A 16,633-nucleotide genomic window follows, 5' to 3' on the forward strand; every position below is an offset into this window, starting at 1 on the left:
CTCCTTTCTGGGGAGCTCTGGCTCCGCCCACAGGGCAGAGTCCTGACTGGCCTTCTCCACTTTCTGATGAGGAAACCGCCAGAGTCTCTGACAGGAGGCTTTACAACTGCACAGATGTCCTCCACTCTCAGGAACCTGGGGAACAAACAGCACCAAAATCCGGAGTCTGGACAGTTTTACTCTCTAGACTCTCAAGGGATACCTCCCATCCTTGCCTCCATCTGTCTCCTCAGCAGGCAGCTGGAGGCTCCAAGTATTTATTCCCAATCACCATGATGGGCAAAAAATATCAGTGTCAGTAAAAGGATCTAGAAAGTTCGATTACATGGTCAGAACTTAAACCAATCAATGAAAATTTCTTTTACAACACATACACGGAGATCGTGGATAGACACAACCCACATAGTCCAAAGCACTGCTGGTGTCTAGAAGCATAAAGGAATTAATAAAACCCAATTCTTTGTTTTAGGCAGTACTACCTTTAAAGTAATTTGGAAATTACAAATTTGGAAAACTCAGCCGCGGCCACAGGACTGGAAAAAGTAAGTTTTCATTCTGATCCCAAAGAAAGGCAATGCCAAAGAAGGTTCAAACTACCATACAATTGCACTCATTTCACAAGCTAGCAAAGTAATGCTCAAAATCCTTCAAACTAGGCATCAACAGTACGTGAACCAAGATCTTCCAGATGTACAAGCTGGACTTGGAAAAGGCAGAGAAACCAAAGATCAAATTACCAACATCTGCTCTTGGGCTCAGACCTAGGTTGTGTTAAAATGGCAAAATGCACCAAGAAAGTTGGAATCGTGGGCAAATACACCACCTGTTATGGTGCCTCCCTCAGGAAAATGGTGAAGAGAACTGAAATCAGCCAGCACGCCAAGAATACCTGCTCCTTCTGTGGCAAAACCAAGATGAAGAGATGAGCTGTGGGCATTTGGCACTGTGGTTCCTGCATGAAAACAGCAGCTGGTGGTGCCAAGACCTACAACACCACTTCTGTCACAGTAAAGTCTGCCATCAGAAGACTAAAGGAATTGAAGGACCAGTAGAAGCACCACCATTTGATAATGTTGGTAGCCTATAGTAAATGGGTTGATTTATGTAACAAAATTACTTTGGCTTGTTAATTAAAAAAAAAAAAAAAATTCCCCAGCATCCGCTGGATCACAGAAAAAGCAAAGGAATTCCAGAAAAACTTCTGCTTCATTGACTACGCTAAAGCCTTTGACTGTGTGGATCACAACAAACTGGAAAATTCTTAAAGAGATGGGAATACCAGACCACTTTACCTGCCTCCTGAGAAATCTGTATGCAGGTCAAGAGGCAACAGTTAGAATCGGACATGGAAAAACGGACTGGTTCAAAACTGGGAAAGGAGTACGTCAGGGCTGTATATTGTCACCTTGCTTACTTAACTTATATGCAAAGTACATCATGCTAAATGCTGGGCTGGAAGAACCATAAGCTGAAATCAAGACTGCAAGGAGAAATATCAACAACTTCAGATATGCAGATTATACCACCTAATGGCAGAAAGTGAAGAGGAACTAAAGAGCCTCTTGATGAGGGTGAAAAAAGAGAGTGAAAAAGCTGGCTTAAAACTCAACATTCACAAAACTAAGATCATGGCATCCGGTCCCATCACTTCATGGCAAATAGATGGGGGGAAAGTGGAAACAGTGACAGACTTCATTTTCCTGGGCTCCAAAAGCACTGCAGATGGTGACTGCAGCCATGAAATTAAAAGATGCTTGCTCTTTGGAAGAAAAGCTATGACCAACCTAGACAGCATATTAAAAAGCTGAGACATGACTTTGCCGACAAAGGTCCATATAGTCAAAGCTATGGTTTTTCCAGTAGTCATGTACAGATGTGAGAGCTGGACCATAAAGAAGGTTGAGCAATGAAGAATTGATGCTTTTGGACTGTGGTGCTGGAGAAGACTCTTGAGAGTCCCTTGGAAATCAAATCAGTCAATTCTAAAGGAAATAAAACCCAAATATTCATTGGAAGGACTGAAGCTGAAGCTCCAATAATTTGGCCATCCAATGTGAAGACTGGACACATTGGAAAAGACTCTGATGCTGGGAAAGATAAAAGGCAGGAGAAGGAGGTGGCAGAGGATGAGATGGTTGGATGGCATCATCCACTCAATGGACACCAGTTTAAGCACACTCAAGAGATAATGAAGGACAGGGAAGCCTAGAGTGCTGCAGAGTCAGTCAGACACGACTTAGCGACTGAACAACAACACTTTTAAAGTAGTCTGCGATTTGTAATCAAAAGGGATCTGGGTTTGAGTCCAGCTCCTTCACTTGTCGGCTGTGGCAAACCACGTAATCCCACTGATCCCGTTTCCTCTTCTGTAAATGGAGATGATAAACCTTTCTCCAAAGATGGACCTGTCTGGCCCAGCCCTCGCAGCCTTTGTGTCAACCCGACTCAGAGACTGGGAGCACACCGCGAGCCACAGATGACGCCGGGCTGGGCAGAGGCGGCGCTTCCCGGCTTGACCGCTTTCCAGACCCAAGGGAGCCCTGGCTCACCCCTCTCACCTGCTCTGACCGCTTCCGCGGACCGGTCACCGTGCAGCGACAAGACGCTCCCACGTAGCGCAGCCCTGGCCGAAAAGCCTGCGCGACAGGCAGCCTCGGCGCGCGGTTCCCAGCGTCCTCCGGGGCAGCCTCAGGGGATGCTCTCCAGGGATGCGCCCCGGGATGCGGTTACATCACTCTGCTTTGCCTGCAGCCTGGGGCTAGAACCCAGCGTAAGGCAAGCCCGCTCCTGCGGAAGGAGACGGAGCCTGTCTTCTCGCCCGCCCGAAGACTACTGAATAGAACCAGCTCTCCTCTGCCGGGTATAGACTTATGAATATTTCCGCGGGGAGATTTGAAACCCTTGACAAAGGAAAAACATCGATATCTCTTTTTTGTAGAAACAGCATTGGTATAAAATGATCCATACCACTTTCATTTAATATGTACATAGAAAAGACTGAAAGTGGAATGGAATCCAGTGTTTCATTAAAAGAGTCAGACACGACTTAACTGGCTGAACAACAACGATTAGGTTGTTTTTTGTTCTGGTGTTCAAGAAGTCCTTAGGTTAATTGCTTTCCTTATATTTCTGAAATACCACAAAATACGAAATAATTATTACCTATAATTTCAACGAGTAACCGTTGCTAACTTTTGGTGCACACACTCACCTACACACACACATACCCACACCATTTTTTCATATCTTTTATGTATTTTCTGCAGAAATGACTATACTCTAATGCTATTTTATCTTCTACATCGATAGCTTACAAAAGCAACAATTTAGAAAACAGAATAAAGCAATGTCATTGCTAGCTGTTACGAACTGAGTGTCTGTCTCCCCAACTAGCCCCACAAATTCATATGTTGAAACTCTAACCCCCAGAGTAGCTATATTTGGAATAAGAAAGTACAGACCTTCCTCAGCTTATGATGGGGTTGCGTCTGGATAAACCCATAGTACTTTGAAAATACTGTAAGTCAAAAATGCATTTAATGCACCTCACCTAGCTTAGCTTAACCTACCTTAAATGTGCTTAAAACACTTACATTAGCCTAGAGTTGGCCAATATCATCTAGCACAGAGCCTATTTTGTAATAAAGTATTGAATATTTCATGTAATTTACTGAATACTGTACTGAAAGTGAAAAACAGAATGGTTGTAGGTACAGAATGGTTGTAAGTGTATTGGTTGTTTATCCTTGTGACTGTCACTGTCTGGGAGCTGAGGCTCACTGCCACTGCCCAGCATCATGAGAGAGTATTATACCGATTATTGCTAGCTCAAGAAAAAGGTAAAAATTCAAATTATAGTTTCTACTGAATGCATATCACTTTTATACCACTGTAAAATTGAAAACTCATAAGTCAGGGACTCTCTATAATTAAGATGAAATAAGATCATAAGGGTGGGACCCTGATCCCATAGGATGAGTGTCCTTTTAAGAAGAGACAGCAGAGAGCTTAATCTCTCTCTGAAGGCAGGCACTGAGGAAAGTTAATATGAGGATTTAGCAAGAAGTCACTATGTACAGCCAGGAAGAGAGCCCTCACCAGAAACTGATCCTGCCAAACCTTGATCTGGAACTTCTAGCTTTCAGAATTATGAAGAAATAAATTTCCATTGTTTAAGCCACCCAGCCTATGATATTTTGTTATATAACAGCCCAAGCAGAGTAACATACTAGCATGTAGTATTTACAGTGTATGAAGCTTTGTTCCAAGTGCATTATATATTTTAACCAATGTGGTCCTCATAACAACCTCTTGAGGTAAATGCTATTATTATTCCCAATTTGTAGATAAGAAAACAGGTTTGGAGAAGTTAAGTAGCTTGTCCTGCATCTTACAGCTTGCAAGTGATGAATCCAAGCAGTCTGCTCTTCTACCTGCTACTAAACAAAACCATGGCATAAAATATAATAAAATGCTAATGGTAAAGTCTAGGTAGTGGTACATGGATGCTCACTGTAAAAGTCTTTCAACTTTCCTGTATGTTTGAATGTTTTCATAATAAAATATTGATAAGAATAAATAGGAATTATGCAGGACCTTATCAATAAAGTCACAAAAATTACTGATTTAAATGGAAAGAATAGTGATGTACATCATGTTCATGGATTAGAATAGAACTTTCTAAATATGTCAGCTTCCTCCACTTTAATGCTCCCCAATAAAAATCTCAACTTTTCCTTTTAATAAGTTAAATGATTCTAAAGTTTACCAGGAATGGTAAGTATTCCAGAATGGCCAATAAAATTTTCCAACAATAGTGATGTCAGACTTGACCTACCAATATAACTTGTATAAATTGTTTTACCAATATAATACAAGGTTTGATAATCAAAATAAGATAAAACCAGCCCCAAAATATACTCTGAAACTAATAAAATTAAATTGAAACCCTCCAAACAGACTTGTTAGTTTACTTAAATTTAATATATTATAAAAGTGGAATTTCAAATTAGCAAAGTGATGATTATTCATTAAGTGTCATGAAGACAACTAGTTAGCCATTTAGATGCAAGTGAAAGAGGAGAGTGAAAAAGTTGGCTTAAAGCTCAACATTCAGAAAACTAAGATCATGGCATCTGGTCCCATCACTTCATGGCAAATAGATGGGGAAACAGTGTCAGACTTTATTTTGGGGGGCTCCAAAATCACTGCAGATGGTGATTGCAGCCATGAAATTAAAAGACGCTTACTCTTTGGAAGGAAGGTTATGACCAACCTAGATAGCATATTAAAAAGCAGAGACATTACTTTGCCAACGAAGATCCGTCTAGTCAAGGCTATGGTTTTTCCAGTGGTCATGTATGGATGTGAGAGTTGGACTGTGAAGAAAGCTGAGCGCCAAAGAATTGATGCTTTTGAACTGTGGTGTTGGAGAAGACTCTTGAGAGTCCCTTGGACTGCAAGGAGACCCAACCAGTCCATCCTAAAGGAGATCAGTCCTGGGTGTTCATTGGAAGGACTGATGTTGAAGCTGAAACTCCAATACTTTGGCCACCTCATGCGAAGAGTTGACTCATTGGAAAAGACCCTGATGCTGGGAGGGATTGGGGGCAGGAGGAGAAGGGGACGACAAAGGATGAGATGGCTGGATGGCATCAGTGACTCGATGGACATGAGTTTGAGTAAACTCCGGGAGTTTGTGGTGGACAGGGAGGCCTGGCATGCTGCAATTCATGGGGTCGCAAAGAGTCGGACACGACTGAGCAACTGAACTGAACTGAGTAGTCTGCTTGGGCTGCTACAACTAAATACCACAGATTGGATGGCTTGTTCTTCAGTCACTCAGTTGTATCTGACTCTTTGCAACCCCGTGGACAGCAGCAGTCCAGGCTTCCCTGTCCTTCACCGTGTCCCGGACTTTGCTCAAACTCATGTCTATAGAGTCAGTGATGCCATCCAACCATCTTATCCTCTGTCACCCCCTTCTCCTCCTGTCTTCTATCTTTTCCAGCATCAAGGTCTTTTCCAATGAGTTGGCTGTTCACATCAGGTGGCCAAAGTATTGGAGCTTCAGCTTCAGCAAAAGTCCTTCCAATAAATATTCAGGGTTGACTGCCTTTAGGATTCACTAGTTTGATCTCCTTGTAGTTCAAGGGACTCTCAAGACTCTTCTCCAGCACCACAGTTCAAAAGCATCAATTCTTCAGTGCTCAGCCTTCTGTATGGTCCAACTCACATCCCTACATGAAAGTGAAAGTGAAAGATGCTCAGTCATGTCAGACTCTTTGCAACCCCATGGACTAGTCCATGGAATTCTCCAGGCTGGAATACTGGAGTGGATGGTAGCTTTTGCCTTCTCCAGGTGATCTTCCCAATGCAGGAATCTAACCCAGGTCTCCCGCATCTTTACCAGCTGAGCCACAAGGGAAGCCCAAGAATACTGGAGTGGGTAGCCTATCCCTTCTCCAGGGGATCTTCCCGATCCAGGAATTGAACCGGGGTCTCCTGCATTGCAGGCAGATTCTTTACCAACTGAGCTATTGCAGAAGCCCATCTGTACATGACTACTGGAAGAACCATAGCTTTGACTATGTGGACCTTTGTCAGCTAAGTGATGTCTCTGTTTTTTAATACACTGTCTAGGTTTGTCATAGCTATTCTTCCAAGGAGCAAGCATCTTTTAATTTTGTAGCTGCAGTCACCATCTGCATTGATTTTGGTGGTATCATTTGCATATCTGAGGTTATTGATATTTCTCCTAGCAATCTTGATTCCAGCTTGTGATTCATCTAGTCTGGCATTTTGCATGATGTACTCTGCATATAAGTTAAATAAGCAGGGTGACAATACACGGCCTTGACGTACTCTTTTCGCAATTTTGAGCTAGTTCGTTGTTCCATATCCAGTTCTAACTGTTGCTTCTTGACCTGCATACAGATTTCTCAGGAGGCAGATAAGGTGGTCTGGTATTCCCATCTCTCAGAATTTTCCACAGTTTGTTGTGATCCACACAGTCAAAGGCTTTAGCATAGTCAGTGAAGCAGAAGTAGGTGTTTTTCTGGAATTCCTTTGCTTTTTCTGTGATCCAAGGAATGTTGGCAATTTGATCTCTGGTTCCTCTGCCTTTCTATACCCAACTTGTACATCTGGAAGTCCTTGGTTCATGTACCACTGAAGCCTAGCTTGAAGGACTTTGAGCATAATCTTACTAGCATGTGAAACGAGTACAATTGTATGATAGTTTGAACATTCTTTGGTATTGCCCTTCTTTAGGATTAGAATGAAAACTAATCTTTTCCATCTGTAAATTTTATTCAAATCACAATTGCTATTCACATTTCTGTTACAATGTTCAGCCTTATTCTTTAGAATTACCACTTTCACCACTAATGTCTGATAGGGTCAAGTAGAAATTAACACTATGACTAATGACAGAGTGAGGCCCAATTTCAATTTATAATTATTTAACTTTCTAAGTATTTTCCATCACAAATAATTGCCAACTTCCAGCAGAAGAATGATGGAAAAAGTGCAGGAGGAATCTATGCTAGCACTCTATCGCTTCCAAGCACTTACAATGGTAAGTTTAGTTGCAGGAGCTGATGTTGTTTGTGTCGTATGCATACCTTTTAGACTTTCCAGTGTGCTTCAGCGATGCCAGCTGCCTGTATTTGCATCTCTGCAGCTGGGCAGGGAATTAACACTGATTACCCTCCCACTACCCCCACCACCAGGCTTCCCAGGTGGCTCAGTGGGTAAAGAATCTGCCCGCAATGCAGGAGACACAGGAGATGTGGATTCAGTCTCCGGGTTGGTAAGATCCCCTGGAGGAGGGTACAGCAACCCACTTCTTGCCTGGAGAATCCCCATGGACAGAGGAGCCTGGCAGACTATAGTCCATGGGGCTGAAAAGAGTTGGACATGACTGAGCAGACATACAAGCACTCCTACCACCAGCCTGCAACCAATGACTCTCATCAGTTGGTTTGACAGTACCCAGGCTGCTCATCACTAGATGGCATGATTCTCAGGTTATTATGCAGTTTCCCAGAGTTTCAGTGAGATTAAACTCCAGTATCCTACAGAGGGAGCTTCCCTGGGAGCTCAGATGGTTAAGAATCCACCTGCAACGCGGGAGACCTGGGTTCGATCCTTCGGTTGGGAAGATCCCCTGGAGGAGGGCATGGCAACCCAGGGTTGCTGCATGGAGATCCCCATGGACAGAGGTGCCTGGCAGACTACAGTCCATGGGGTGTCAAAGAGTCAGACACGACTGAGCGGCTAAGGACACAACACTTCTACAGAGGTAACTAGCTTAATAATGTACCTTTTACTGGCTACCTTCCTTTCCACCTCCTTCCCTCATTTCCTATTGGTATTTCCCAAATAAACTACTTGGGCCCAATCCTTTGTCAGAGTATGTTTCTGAGAGAACCCAAATCAGAGAGTCACTGAAGGCAGGAACAGTGATCCTACAAGTCATATGGACTTGCATTTTTTGTTTTTGTTTTGGCCACACTGTGTGGCATGTGGGATCTTAGTTCCCGGACCAGGGACTGAATCTTCACCCCCTGCAGTGGAAGAGTGGAGTCTCAACCCCTGGACCCCCAGGATATTTCCATGCAGTCCCTATATAGTGAGTGCCTTACCAGTGCACACTACCCTCATCCCGAGCAATAATATCCTATATTCTATATTTAATGTACCAATTCTATTTCTCCTAATACACATTAAAAATAAATACAAGCACATTTACAATTTGTGTACTTTCATATATGGGAGAGGGGGAGGGATAGACAGGGAGTTTGGGGTTAGTAGATGCAAACTATAACATATTGAATGGACAGACAACTTGGTATTCTGTATAACACAGGGAACAATATTCAATGTTCTGGGATAAACCATAAGGGAAAAGAATATAAAAAAGAATGTATAATTTATATTACTGAGTTAATTTGCTATGGAGAAGAAATAAACATATTTTAAATCAACCACAATAAAAAATTAAAAATAAAAATTGTCTTTCAGCATCACAGTCACCCCAGCTTTGAGCTTCTGCTTCCAGTGAATTCATTTGGTTTATAAATCAACTTGTCACTCCACTTAAATAATTCAGGATTTTGCTGGAGTTCTTTCTCCTCAAAGGAACAACCTTCACTAACACATGAGAGTAGACAGATGATTTTCTTTCTTCTCTTGTCCTCTCTGAAACAATCTTCCAGGATCTATTGCTTTCACTAGGGGGTGGGCAATTAATCAAAGTTAATGCCCTTTTCTCCATCTTGGGAGACAGTGGGACAGAATAAGGCCATTTTCTTCCTGCTTTCCTTAAACCCTCACAGGATTCATAAACCAGACTGAGCAGTTTTATGACAACTTTTATAGGAGAGTCAGGGAAATTCAGAATTATAATCGTAATTAACTTGACCTCTCTTAAAAAGAAAGTACTTGGCACTTTGAACTTCTCAGGGACTGTAGTTACAACCCTCATCCTACAGGTGTCCTTTTCTTTGAGGCTGTCAGTCCATAACTCTCTTCCCTGGGAAAACTACACCCCTTTCCAGAAGAAGGGTCTCACCCCCTGTCCTTTCTGCCTTCTTAGTCCTGTCGTATGGTCTTAAGTTCTAGTTAAAGGGAGCAGATGGAACACATGTATTTAGCTCCACTCCCTCACAAAAATCCCATCATAACTGCAGGAAAAAAGGACTTAAAACCAAAGGCATAAACCCAAGGATACATTGAATAGAGAGGAGAAAAACAAAATTCTGGCAACTGAACAACGAACGGATGAGTGCCGACAGCCTTATGAGTCCAGAAAAGTCTGACTCCTTAGTGAGCAGTGGGAAAGCCAAGAAGCAACCTAATTTACATTCCAGAATCCCCAGAAGCAAACAAACTTATCGCCTAGGGGTCCCTCTGAAAATGGGGAGTTCAGGCCATGCTCACCATAGAACATTGGTTGCAAATCTGTTAGAAGCAGATTCTCAGTGTCTCTCCACTACTCCAGTCAGGTGACTATCCTTTGACCATCTCTGCAGGAGACTGGAGGAGTCATTTAAGAAAAAGATAAAACAGACGGGTCTCTGAACAGAAGAACCGCAGGCAGAGTTGAGGGGTGGGCACTATGCTGGAAATACAGGGAACAGGGCAAGGATATGTGAACATTTACACACTGAACTTGAGATTCCCAGTCTTCTTTCCAGAATGCTTCCACCCAGGTCTATACTCCCTGGGCAGCAAATTTGAAAAACTTCTCCAGTGACTCCACCCGGCCAAAGACAAAAAGATCTAAAGATGCTGACATTGAAAGTTCTCCAAGGATATGCAGGCAGACCGTTACTCGGTTCAGTTTTGGGCAGCTCTGGCCCCATGCGCTGTGCTGTGCTTAGTCGCTGAGTTGTGTCCGACTCTTTGAGGCCCCATGGACTGTAGCCTGCCAGGCTCCTCTGTCCATGGGGGTTCTCCAGGCAAGAATACTGGAGTGGGTTGCCATGCCCTCCTCCAGGGAATCTTCCCAACCCAGGGTTCGAACCCAGGTCTCCCACACTGCAGGCAGATTCTTTACTGTCTGAACCACCAGGGAAGCCCATGGCACCTGGGATCTCTTGATCTGGCATTCAGTCCACACCAAGGCCAAGTAGGAAAAGAGTTGCTCGCCAAAGAGAGCTTAGTTTCAAAAACCATAAATGCCTCCTTGGTGGTTCTTTTTTATTTCTAATATTTATTTATTTGGCTGCACCGGGTCTTCATCACGGCATGCATTATCTTTAGTTGCGGCATGTGAACTCTTAGTTGCAGCATGTGGGATCTAGTTCCCTGACCAGGGATCGAACCCAGGCCCCTGCTTTGGGAGTGCAGAATCTTAGCCACTGGACCACCATGGAAGTCCCATTATTGGTTCTTTACTTAGGGCTTGTAAGAGGGTTCATACAGTATCCTGATCTGCTACTGAGCTACTGACTCACAAGGGCTGAGGGAAGAAGTGCCTGTAGCCTGAACAAGAGAAACATCTGTCGTTCTGGGCTCTACTTGAAATAGGCAGCTTTTCATATCACCCTGAAAACTGGTTGGGTCAACACATCTATCATGTATATGCTTCACAAATCCAAAGGGACTCATCTGGTGTGGTACTTCTCTTTTTAATACAGAGGAGAGAAAACAACTTGTTCCTTCCTTTAAAAGGATTAGCCCAACATGCCTCAAATAATTCATTGATGTGGCAGGATTCCTTACAGATTGGTTTATATGATAGATTGCTTATTATTTCCTGCTTAAAACAACATTAATCTTTTATTGTCTCACACAGTTTCTGTAAGTCAGAAATTCAGACAGGGCACAGAACAGACAGCTTGTGTTTGTGCCATGATGTTGAGAGCCTAACTGGAAGACACAAAGGCAAAGAACTGGAATCATCTGAAGGTTATTCACTGTCACGTGGGCCTGGCCAGGGCTGTTGACCAGAAACCCACATGTGACTTCTCCATGTGGCCTGAGCTTCCTTAAAATATATTGGCTCAGTATGAAGGGCAAGAGTCCTGAGAGAGAGAACCAGGAAGAGGCCATACAGCCTTTGTATAACCTAGCCTGGGAAGAGAGTCAGTGTTGTATCTGTTGTATTCTGTTGGTTAAGGGAGTTATAAAGGTCTATTCATGTTCAAAGGGAGAGAAAACAGACCTCTTCAATGGAAGAAGGCCAATGTCACGATTATAAGATGAGCATGTGGGATGGGGTATATGCCGGTGAGGCCATCTTTGGAAAATACAATCTACTTTGAAGAGAGAGCCAAAGCCTCTACACACTGAATTACTGCATATATCTAAGAGATGGCACATTCCTCAGACTGGGTAGTAAACTCACACTGATGTTCTATCACATGGAAGCAGATTGTTTCTGATATTTTTGCTTATCAGGATAAATTACTTCTCCCAAAGTATAATGTTAATAAACATATGTAACATGTCAAGCATTATCCTGATTAAATTCAATAAGGAGATGCCTTCTAGAACAGCACCTGTCATGAAGATAACCCACTTTGGAGATATTAACCCAGAGAAGTTTACCATAATTTACTATCATTCTTCCAAACCCATCCATCTTTTGCACCAGCTAGACTTCAGGTTGAATGGACCTGTGGTCTCTTAAATTTCCCCCAGAGATGTAATACTGTATTGGTTTATTATTTCAGTAAGGAAGAGTTTCAGGGTCTTCCTCTTCCTCCACTCTTTCCTCAACAGTCCTTACTTCGCAGGTCAAGTCAGTGTAAGAAATCTATCAGTTGCTAAGGGCATCTTTTTCTAACTGGACACTCAGAAACTTGGGGGGAACTGCTACAGGAGGGGTTTAAGATTCCACTTGGCCTATCGTGAGGCTGACTTAGGTCAAAACTCCATCATTACCTGATCACCATACACTCCCACTCTGACACATGGACAAAAATACTATGAGTAGGACATAGCAATAGTTAACAGCTAGTGTCCAACTGTTGCCCAGGTGCTTGTGTAGTTTCCCTAGTGTATTTACCCAGATAAAATGGCAATGGGTCCCTTTGGGGAAAGCCAGAAGATAAACATTACACATTAATAAGGCTTTTACAAGCTCCATCCTCAAGAATATCTGTCTCTCCATTATTCAATAGGCTGTGAACTCAGGTCTAGCAACAGAACATAGGGCTGTATTTCTATCTTACTGACATCTGTCTCCAAACCCTGAGAAAATTTGGCTATACAGATCAAGTGGGGCTTTAGTGAGCTGCCATTTGTCTGGGTCCCTAGCTTCAATTAATTAATCACCTCCAAAGATCTTGGTATCCATTCTGATTATAATAAATTGCAGGTGGGCCACTGTTAAAGGCTATTATTGGAAATGCTCAAGTCCACTGAAAATAGGAAGTACACTTCACTAGTATTCTTGGCCTACAGAGAACACCTACTAAGTTGTGTTTTAGTGATTCTAGCACTTCTATAACAAAGTATGTCTCAAGCCATTGGGTAAAGGGAATGCCTTCAGTGTTTTATCAGGTTGGAAAAAGGAATGATATATTTGGTCATTTGTCCCAGAATTCCTTGAGTTTTGGAAGCTTTTCTCTACATTATACAAAGGAATTTCTGTCATCCCAGCTTTTAGGATTGGCCAATATAAGATTTGTGTGCATGCTTATGTGTTTAGTCGCTAAGTCATGTCTGACTCTTTGAGACCCCATAGACTGTAGTCCTCCAGGCTCCCCTGTCCATGGAATCTTCCAGGCAAGAATGCTGGAATGGGTTGCCATTTCCTCCTCCAGGGGATCTTACAGACCCAGGGATTGAATCCACATCTCCTGTGTCTCCTGCATTGGCAAGTGGATTCTTTACCACTGAGCCACCTGGGAATACCCTAATATAATGTTAAGCGTTATCTATTTATATTATGCCCAGGGGGACTTCCCTAGAGGTCCCGTGGTTAAGAATCCACCAATCAATGCAGGGAACACGGGTTCTATCCCTGGTCTGGGCGGATTCCACAATGCCTTGGGACAATTAAGCCCATGCACCAGAACTACTGAGCCGAAGCCAGCATGCTCTAGAGCCTGTGCTCTGCAACGGAAACCCACTGCGATGAGAAGCCCACACTCACTGCAACCAGAGAAAGCCTGTTAGCAGCAACGAAGACCCAGTACAGCCAGGAATAAATAAAAAGATATTTTCCCTTACTCTGAGATAAACTTTTCTACTCTTTTAATAAACAGTTCTTAAACTTAATCTACTCAAGGTATACAGATGGCAAACAAACATATGAAAAGATACTCAACATTATGTGTTAGGTAATTATAAATTAAAACAGCAGTGAGATACCACTACACACCTATTAGAATGGCCTGAATCCCCAAACAGTGAGAACACCAAGTGCTGGCAAGGATGCAGAGCGATAGGGACTCACTCATCTCTGGTAGGAATGCAAATGGTTCAGCCGCTTTGGAAGACACTTTCTTACAAAACTAAATATACACTTATCATATGATCCAATAACCATGTTCCCTGGTAATTACTCAAAGGAATTGGAAATTATGTCTACACAAAAACCTGCACACAGATGTTTATAGCAACTTTATTTATAATTGCCGAAACTTGGAAGCAATCAAGATGTCCTTCAGTAAGTGAATAGATTCAAATAAATTATGGTACATTCAGACACTGAAATATTATCCAGCACTAAAAAGAAATGAGCTATCAAGCCATGAAAAGACAAAAATGCATATTACTAAGTGAAAGCAGTCAATCTGAAAAAGGCCACAAACAGTATGATTCTAGGTATATGACATTCTGGAAAAGCCCAAACTATGGAGACAGTGAAAAAAAAATCAGTAGCTTCCAGGAGTTATGGGGGAGCGAGGTATGGAGAGGCAGAGCACAGCGGATTTGCAAGATGTGAAACGACTCTGTATGATACTGTAATGATGGCTACATGTCATTGTACCTTTGCCAAAACCCATAGATTACACAACACCAGAATGAACCTTAATGTAAATTATGGATTTTGGATGATCCGATCTGTTGCTATGGGTTCACTGTATCAAATGTACTCCTCTGGTGCAGAATGTCAAAAGTGGAGGAGGCTAGGTGAGGGACAGAGGTGTTTGGGAACTCTATACTTTCTGCTCAATTTTGTTGTGAACCTAAAACTGCTCTAAAAAATATAATCTACTAACTTTTCTTTAAAACGTCTTTACCACAGAACTTTTCAGAGCCATTTCTACTTGGATATTTATATTCTAGATGTACAAGAGCTGATATGACATGCAACCTTTCCCAAGCTTATTTTAGCGTTTTTGTGCTGCACCTGTTAGCATCTCGTGTGCCTCATGAGATGCTGTTCTGAGCTGCTTCATTTTTCCTACCCCCTAATAACTTGGTCCTTATTCAGCTCTTGCCCTTCTCTGGTCCCCTAGATCTGGTCTTGTTTCTCAAACATGTTGTCAGCAAGGCAAGAGTGAGCTGCCTGAATCCCAAATCTGATTGTGTCACTCCACTGTTTACCACAGTTGAGGCTAAACTCATTCCTGGGCTGCAGGAAGCCCCCCGTGATCTGATCCAACCCCAGCGAGGTCCCACCTCTCACGACACCTTGACTAATACCAGACCTTAGAAACATAGAACTGCCTGTGCTTCTTGGAATGTTCTGTGGGTTTGTAGGTCTCCCTCTCTCTGATCACATGGTACAATCTGCCTGGACTATTCTCCCCGCTCCACACCACTCGATTGTTAACTGCTAACTTGCCCCCAGGACTCAGCTCAAGTGCCTCTGTCCTTAGGAAGGTTTCCCCGACCTTCCTAGCTCCCATAAAGCATGTCTAAGAGATTCAGTCTGTTGCACCATGACTCTGTGAGCATCTTAAGAGCAGGGACTGTGATTCATTTTTTTCTCTTCAAAATGTTTTTTCTTATCTCTTCAAATTCTAAAAGCTGATGAACCTTAAGGCTCAGTCTTCTCTTCATGCTTTCTCCTTAGACGACTTCACCCGGTCTCAAGGCTTTATATACCACCCACACTCTGGTGACTCTCAACCCAATACCTCCACCAAACCATTTTCAATGCAGACGTCAACCTTTGCTCTGCTCTTTTTACAGATCTCCACACAACTGGCTCCTTATTCAGGTCTCAGTTGAAATGTAACCTCCTTCTGACTGCTCCACTCAAACGGTCCCATACCCACCCTCTCCCCTAATCTTGTCTTACCTGGTATTATTACCACCCAAAATCAGATCATTCATTTACTTGTTTATTGTCCATCTCTCCTCCCCACACCATCCCATGAGTTCAGGGAGTTTTGATTCACTGTTTTATTCCAGAGCCTAAGACAGTACTGGGTACATTGAAAGCTTTCTTTAAACACTTGTTGAATGAATTGACATAGGCCTGGCATGTAATATTTGCTAACATTTGCGGGCAAAGTGCTCTGTGTGCTAAATGTACCACAGGAATTGCTTCATTTTACACAAGCCCCATTTTACACTGACACACAGGGCTTTAGTAGCCAGGTCACAGAGCAAGAAGGGATATGAACACTGGCAGCCTGGTTCAGCGCTTTCCGAGCCATTGTGCTATCCTCTCATACCTGGAAGTATTCAAAAGGTGTACTCGAAGGAAGGAAAGGGGGAGGGGCCTCAGTTTTTCTATTGTGGGGGGTACTTCTAGTTCCGATGAGTTCCGATGGTCCGGAACTCCAGCCCGTACAGACGTCCAGAATCCACTCCCTCACAACTCTAGATTCCACTGGGAAAAGGTCACCTTTCTGACTGCCTGAGTCTTGACCTGGCCCTTGGGTATGCTCCCTATGCAGTTTTTTTTTTTTTTTTTAATTAAAATACAGTTGATTTACAATGTTGTGCCAATCTCTGCTGTACAGAAAAGTGACTCAGTTATACACACACACACACATATATATATATATATATATTTACATTCTTTTCTAAATATTCTTTTCCATTCTGGTTTATCCCAGGAGACTGGCTATAGTTTCCTATGCTATGGTAGGACCTTGTTTATCCATTCTAAATGTAATCGTTTTTCAAAATACAGAAAGTGAGGGAACTGCCCCTGGAAAGCAGAAAACCTGGATAGGACTCACCCTCCTCCACGAGTGACACACGGTGAGAA

The sequence above is a fragment of the Dama dama genome, chromosome 20 (genome assembly GCF_033118175.1).
Source record: "Dama dama isolate Ldn47 chromosome 20, ASM3311817v1, whole genome shotgun sequence".
Taxonomy (NCBI): domain Eukaryota; kingdom Metazoa; phylum Chordata; class Mammalia; order Artiodactyla; family Cervidae; genus Dama; species Dama dama.